Source organism: Lactuca serriola, chromosome 2, assembly GCF_051521515.1.
Source record: "Lactuca serriola cultivar US96UC23 chromosome 2, Lser_US96UC23_V15, whole genome shotgun sequence".
Taxonomy (NCBI): domain Eukaryota; kingdom Viridiplantae; phylum Streptophyta; class Magnoliopsida; order Asterales; family Asteraceae; genus Lactuca; species Lactuca serriola.
Window position 1 is genome coordinate 6,050,117 of NC_136409.1, and position 8,080 is coordinate 6,058,196.

Below are 8,080 nucleotides of genomic sequence, written 5' to 3' on the forward strand. Positions count from 1 at the left end.
AAAATACAAGTAGTCAAAATCTATCAAAATTTTCCATAAACAAAACTTTCATATATTTCTATTTTATTGTTGTAGTTCACAAAAGTTTCTTATCCTAGCATTGCACTTCCAAAAATCTACAAATTTATAAAATTCTACTTTAAAAAAACATAACCAATTATAGCCAAATGTTCTACAAACAAATTAAATTAAAAAACCAATTGTTATTTAACAAAGGTGAGGGTTTGGTACAACAAACAAAATACAAAAGAAAAAAATCTAACAATATAGTACTTACATTCAGAAACCCATGTTGTCGAAAAAACACAAACTCATACATTCGGTTCATAATGTAGTAACCACACTCCCAATCGGACAGTTGTTGGTTGCACTAGAAAGATCATAACCACTCGAATAACTAATTCTAGGAGACTTGGACAGAAAAAAAAATTATATATAATGGCATTGGCATGCATAATTTGCGTGTTATATATTATATACCTTGTCAATAATGATGCTGCTTCATTGATGATTAAGGGCAACATATATGTTCTTTATAAAGATCAAGATCATATATGTTCTTTATCACGTACTTTTTTCTTTTACTATATTTGTTGTTCAGATTATTGGATAGACTACCTGAAGCATCATGCAATAAAAAAAGGAAAAGATGTGAAACCTGCAGCTAGTTAAAGGAGCATTGTACTTTACCAACTATTCTGAATATAAAAAAACATACTTTATCTTTTACTCATAATAGCAACTTCCTTTCAATTTCTTTGCAATTATCGCAATCAGTGACCTTCTTCCACCTATTACTTTGGTTACTTGTCAGTTTTAATGCCACGAACCAATTATAGCAACATACTTTATCTACTGAGATTGATTTTTAAATAATTTTTTAAATTTGGCTAACTGAGTTTCCGTCAACTCATCAGGTTACCAGTATAATCATGAAAGATTTTGGAAGGAGGTTGCTAGAATGAGTAAAATCCAAATTACAATTCTAGATTTAGTGTGAAATGTGGATTTTAGATTTAGTTATTTTTTTGGTGTTATCCGGTTGAAGTTTTGTGTCAGGTGAAGCTATTTATGTTTATGTTCTTTAAAGGCTTCCAAGTAAAGATGAGTTTACAAGTTTTATTTTTGTTTTGCTTATGTCCAAACTTGTGGTCTTGCACAATGAATTCACACTTGTTCCATACAATTGGTAGATTGTTCAAATTACAATGCCTTAAAAATAAAAGTTAAAATTTAAAAAAAAAAATCCAATGTCGTAACCGAAGCATATGAAAGGAGAATGCTATATTTCACGATAAAGAGAAGTTCATTGCTATTTCTTGCATTTATCCCTAAAAATGCCAACAAAATCATGGTAAATTTTCTGAAATTAAATCCTTCATTGGTGTTTGCAAATGACTTGTGAATTACCTTTTTAAACAATGTATAAAATCAATTTGACATCAACAATATCACTAATAAAATCACAAGGTAAACCTACATATAGAAACATGGGTATATAGAAGGGCTAATCAGAAAACATAGCCCTGTACTTTTATTAATTTGTTTATTATAGCATCCCACTTTCATTTCTTCCTATTAGAGCATTGTACTTTAAAAAACATCTGATGTACAATGTCGTAAATGGCTAGAAATTTTGAAGTACAATACCTTGATAAAAAATGAAAGTAACAGAAAAAAAAAAAAACAAAAAAAAAAAAAACAAAACAAAACAAAAGGAGGATGATATAATACACAGATTTAGAAATTACATTGTTGAAGAAAACAAAAACGTTGATTCAATTCGATTATCAGTAGTCACTCCAACAAGTAGCCCAGAAGTATTTACAGCAGCAACAAACTTCATCTGTTTCAAGTTCTGATCATGGAACTTCACCATTTTTTCTCCCTCCACCAAACAGTCTATTAAAAAAGGATAAAGGAAAAGAAAATAATCGAATCAATTTAAGATTTCAAAAGTAAGAATCTTTCACCAACTTCATCAAGCTTAAAATCAAAACAGAACATTATCGAAGCTCATGATATACTTTAAATTGAGGTTTTATGTAATCTAATTATTATTGTGCACATTTATTATCGTTATTTCTTTGCGACTCTTTAAATTTAGTTTCCAGAAGTTTAATATATTTGCGGTTCAATTACTTATTGTTCAACATTCAGTGACAGGTGAGGAAGAAACGTAATTTTCACTGATATACAGTTCCCTAGCTAATTTGAGGCGAATTTCCATATGCTATACACCTTTAGTTTTTTAGTCTGAGTTTGTTGAGCATGAGAAACTTTCTAGGGTTATCAACCAGCAATACGCATGACAAAGTACTCCCATTAACACAAATCAGATGACCAAATTTGAAATTGAATGAACAGTTTGAACATTTAAATAACCCTATCAATTGCTGTCAAATTAATTAAACAATTGATTAGAAATAGTACCTGTTTGTTCAAAATTGAAGACTCGACGAATCACTGTTGAAATCGATTGACGATCAGTTTTGAAGAGGTGCTCGCCGGAGAGAGAGAGAGAGAGAGAGAGAGAGAGAGAGAGAGAGAGAGAGAGAGATCTACAGGGACAAAATGGGAAAAATACAAATGATTTACAAAGCGTAAGTCACACTTCAAGGATTTACGATTCATTTTGTGATTCCATATCATCATGGGCGTGTACTTTATCAAAATTTTATTAGTCATTTATATATTTATCGTATTATCTTTAATTAGATATTTATTAACCCGTTCAAATAAAAAATATATATATTTCAATTTGTTAATACTTTTATTTTACCAATTTGTATAGTAAAGTTTAGAGTAAATTATAAAGGTGATCATTGTGCTTAACCCAAAATCACAAGCTCAATTGAAAAAAAATTTAAATCATCATTAACGTGGTATTTCATTGTGGATATATATGGTCTCTAAATCACATAAAATAACTTTTAAATTTTAGATTAAACTTGTGTTTTTTTTACATATCAAGTTCATATATTCGACTTTGGCTTTAAATTTAATATATAGTAACAAACTAACAATTGTTTTACATATTCATTGATTCTTATTTTATATCAATGTACTTCCATTAGTTGAGGTTTAGACCAAGATCAACATCTTTTTGGATTGTTTCATACCACATGAAACAGTAGGATACCTTGATAAAATAATTTAGTAATATATATACAATTACTTATATCAAATAATATTTTTTAATGATAACAATAAGTTCTTTAAAACCTACCTGTGATATAATCTAAAAAGGCTAAAAAACAGGACAAATGTTTATTATGATGCTACCAGGCAAGAACATCAGGTAGTTTAATTACAAGAATCTTTCAATAGATTTACATTTTTAATATTAATGTCTGTGGCCCAGTTTCTTATAAAAATATTTGAAAAAATAACAACACTTAAGGAAATGAAAGGAAAAATTAAACACGGGCAATTTGTAAATGATCATTTTACCCTTCTCATCATATTCAACGTAAGTCAAAAAGAAACAACACCTATATATGTGGGAGGAATGAAATGAGAGCAAGTTTTCAAATGAGAAGTTTCGCATGACAAAAGAATTAGTCTGTAACATGATAAACATTTCTTCATTTTTGTAAGAGAACAGGAGACTTTGAGGGCATTATGGTCATCTTCATTCCCAGGACAAGAATTACATGGCCTAAAATACTAGTTTATTATATAAAATACCAGTTTAATCTTCCTTCTTTTCCTAATAAGATAATGAACAAAGACAAAAAGAATGAATTAATTGACAAAGTCTTACAATTTCCCTATCATTTATTATATAAAATACTAGTTTAATCATCCTTCTTTTCTTTATATATCGCAGACATAATTGCCCCTGCTGAAAAATAACACCACAAAAGTATTACACATTTACCCTTTTAGTCTTTATAGTTCTATAAAGGACGAGTTTAAAAGACAAACATAACCAAACGGATTGCTTCCATAAGTCGCATCATTTCATCAAACATATGAAATCAAGTGTCCTGATTGGTTTGTTTTTGCAATAGAGATAATAAACTTACAAAACAGATTGTTACCAAAAAATTGTCTTTCATTCTCACAGATTGCATATGTTTGTACGTTAGAACAGAAGCTTATTCTTCATTCATAAGACTGTTTAAAAGTACGTTGTTATTTTTTGCTTGACGTTTAAATTAAAAAGTGTCTAAGTGTTATCTTAGATTAGATTTCGCACCTTAATAACAACGTACTTTTAAATTCAATGTGTTCTGTGATACAGATAATCTTAATATCCAGTAATGCACACACAAAAACAACAAACATATATGCACACAACACTCATATAGCACACACATACTCGGATGTTAATTTTTTTTATAAACAACATTTTTGCCCTTCATTAAATCCGACAAAAGGCATACCTTGAAAAAAAAAAGGTTCAATTAATGCCTTAATATAAAGAAATGAAACATGGAAATGCCAAATTTAAGTTCAATACATCATTGCCTTAAAGACTTAAGTTCAATTCCTTAATACAAATAAATGAAACATGGAGTAAAATCCGTTTTTCCCCACGTTCAACTACCAATCAATCCAGCTTCCAAGGCACTTCAACATTTTACATCAAACTACCTAGTACAAATCAAACCCAAGTGTCAACAGATGAGTTTATACAACTCATTATAAAACTTTATGATCTCACCAATAAGGTTGCCATGTCCAACACTTAAGGTTCAAACATACAGCCCCTTCCATTCCATCTGAAGTTGAAAATTTTATACAACTCATTATAAAACAAAACCCACAATTTTAGTTTGAACAAAACATATAAATACAAACATATTACAATAGATTTTTGTTTAATTTATTATACAATAACATAATATTAGAGAAGTTCATTAATAAAACATAGCTAATAATAACAATGTATATTATTTTAAACACATATAAACACAACCACTCTCACATCCAATGCCACACACACACCACACAACCACACACACAGTGCATGTGTATCTGTATTCTGTGTGTTGTGTATGTGGGAAAAATCTGTCAGATGAATGCTAAAATATAAGAAGCTGTCAAATGAATGCTACAAAATAACCTCATACTTATATTATGTTAAAAAGAAAGATACATTCCTTTTTTCTTACAAAACCATTGTACGTTATCATTAATAATAGTTCTTGAAAACATTTTATTTTGCTTTTTTTTCTTTACCAAAGCATTGCATGTTGAAATTACATTGCTATGATTGGGTGAATGTTGTCAAAGTATACCTTATTATACCATTGTACTTGGAAAGTACAATGCTTTTAACAGGAATATAAATTACAATGACAATGATTTTTAACAGGATTACAATGACAATGTTTTAACAGGAATATAAATCACTGTATATGATAATCCAGCTCAGCACCCATGTCAAGAAAATAAAATAATCGTAGATCCATTGAATCTCACAGTTAGAAGGTACATATCATGCTTCAAATAGAACTTAAAAGAAAGTTTTAGGTCAGGTGTCCTTCGAAGAGGAGGGGAACTTTAACTAAATGTCACCAAGAAATTCACGGAGAAATAATTTAATTTCAATATTATTCCATCAAATAAGAAATTGACTGAATTAATTCAATTGCTACTGCCAGACCCTATTTAAACACTCATTTAACCTTGAAATCATCCTCCACTTACAATTAGCAACCCATATTTAACTAATTCATCAATTCTTTCCAGTTTGACAATTATTCAAGAAAGTGAAAGTCACAATTCCAAATCAACTAACCATTTTTCACAGGGTCCTTTCACAGCTATTATCGTTTACCATGAGAATAACACAAACATTCCATCAATTTCATCATGTAATAAATTTAAAACACCTTGATTGATCCATAACTAAATCAGGGCTTGAAATTACCTCTTGGAAGTGTAATTCAAAAAGAAAGAGACTGGATGGGGGTAAACCAACAGATTTTCGGCCACTAGGGTTACTGCCAACGAAGTGCCGCCACAACTCCACCTTCGGCCACGGCTTCACGACGCTGCTTTCTTCTTCGCCACATCTTTGACTCGACTGCTCTCTTGTTTCTACTAATTACACACTCACGACTAGACAGCAGCACCAAGGGTCAGAAACCCGGTGCACTCGAGGAAGGTGTGTGTGCGTGTTTTTGCGTTCTCCCGATCAAACACACTAGAAGCCTAAATTCCAATTTGACCCATTTGCGTCGGTTATTTTGACAATAAAATCATTTCTATATTGTTTTTTTTTTTTTTTTTTTTTTAAATATTAAATAATAAAACCAATATCATTTAAAAAGGACAAAAAATTAGGATATCACATATTCGCAATTTCATTCCTAAATTTTTTTATTACATAGATAGATGGTTCCTGGGTTTGAATTTATTGAATATTTTCATGTAAATTGACTTTCTGTATCTTTTTTATTTTAATATAATTTTTAACTAATTTTAATTAACAAAACAAATTAAAAAGTAAAAAAAGTCACACTCGTCTATCTTGCATCAAACAAGAAAAGACTTTTTATTTTTATTTAATTTTTAACTAATTTTAATTAACAAAACAAATTAAAAAGTAAAAGAGTCACGCTCGTCTCTCTTGCATCAAACAAGAAAAGGCTTTACTGCCATTGTTCACCACCGCGTCATCTTTACAGACACAACCATTACCTCTGACAACATCTTTTCCGGTGACCATCATTGCTATTTTTGTAATATCTTAAACATTAATATGAAATTGGTAAGATCTACATTCATTCAACCCAACAAACCTAAAATCTAAAATCTGAAAATCGTTTTTTCCATCCTAAAACCTTAAATTTTGAAATCATTCAGCCTAATATAACCCTTAAACCATTTCCATAACATGTTTGCGGCCGCACACAGGAGAAATAAAGGTGGTGCGGCTGAGGATGATATTAGGTTTAGGGTTTATTTAACTTATATACCCGACGGTGAAACATATTGATATTGCCATAGTTGGTCCCTCCCTTCACCTATTCTTCAAAAGAAATCTATAAATTACCATTTAAACCCTGCCCCTGAAACATTTACTAATTAAGTCTGAATTTTACCTTTTTAACCCAGCCTCCTGAAATCCTTTACAAATTAAGTCTAATACTTACTAAATAGCCCCTTGGCCTCCAAAATCTTTTCAAAATAAATCCTAAAATTACTTTTTAAACCCCGAATAATCCAATTTATAACATTTGGCTTCCCAAAAACAACACCCCACTAAATAATATGGATTTAGGGCGACTATTCGTTCATCAATTTTATCTATTTATTTATTTAATAAACTAGATGTTACATTTGTATAAATCGAAGATTTGATATCGATGACTATTGCTGAGATCGTATGAGGATGTTCACAAAGTCTATTGTTCGTTGGTCGATGCTTGATGACGAACAGATAATGCTTTAACGGGTCTCATATGCAAAGATTTTAAAGGGATCAATAAAAGGGTCAACGTGCGAAGGTTTTGATAACGAAGGTTTTGATGTCGATAGTTTTTTTTTGGAATAACGAAGATTTTTGATCGCTAATAGCGAAGATTTTTTATCGCGAAGGGCATTGGAGTCGAACCTCGACCGGAACAAGAGAGAATTGGGGAAGAAACCAAACAAGTTTTGAAGTTGGTCCTTAAACTTTCGAAGATTTGACAGTTTACACCCACATTCGACATAAGGACCTAATTTCGATAGTTTGAAAGAAAAGAGACAAAATTTTCGAAGTGAGTCTGTGCAGTTTTGAAAAGTTGGCAGAAAATACCCAACTTCGAAATTAGGGTAATTTTATGAGAAATTGAAGATTGTACATTTCAAGTCCCTATAGTTGGTGTGAACTTACACTTTATGCCCAGCTTCGCAAATAGAGTGTTTCTCATCTTAAGCTATTTTGGGCGCAACAGGTCCCTGCAGAATTTTGTTATTGACAGTGTTTACCTGGAATTTGGAAAATCTTGCAACTTTCACCCAAAATGTCAAACTTTTTCACAAACTGGAATGTAACGCTCCATTTCCGATATGTGATTTAATTAAATTTTTCTTTCTTGAGGGGTACTCGACGAGTCTGTAGCCCGACTCGTCGAGT

The 8,080-nt window shown here is 30.7% G+C and overlaps 1 long non-coding RNA gene across 1 annotated transcript; it reads right to left on the reverse strand.

The window, feature by feature from the left end:
• Positions 1-4,392: 4,392 nt before the first annotated feature.
• On the reverse strand, positions 4,393-6,185 carry LOC145085916 (uncharacterized). Its single transcript, XR_013700219.1, has 3 exons — positions 5,885-6,185; positions 4,673-4,730; positions 4,393-4,602 (listed from the first exon to the last, which is right to left on the reverse strand). It is a non-coding gene; the product is annotated as an uncharacterized LOC145085916 (long non-coding RNA).
• Positions 6,186-8,080: the final 1,895 nt, after the last annotated feature.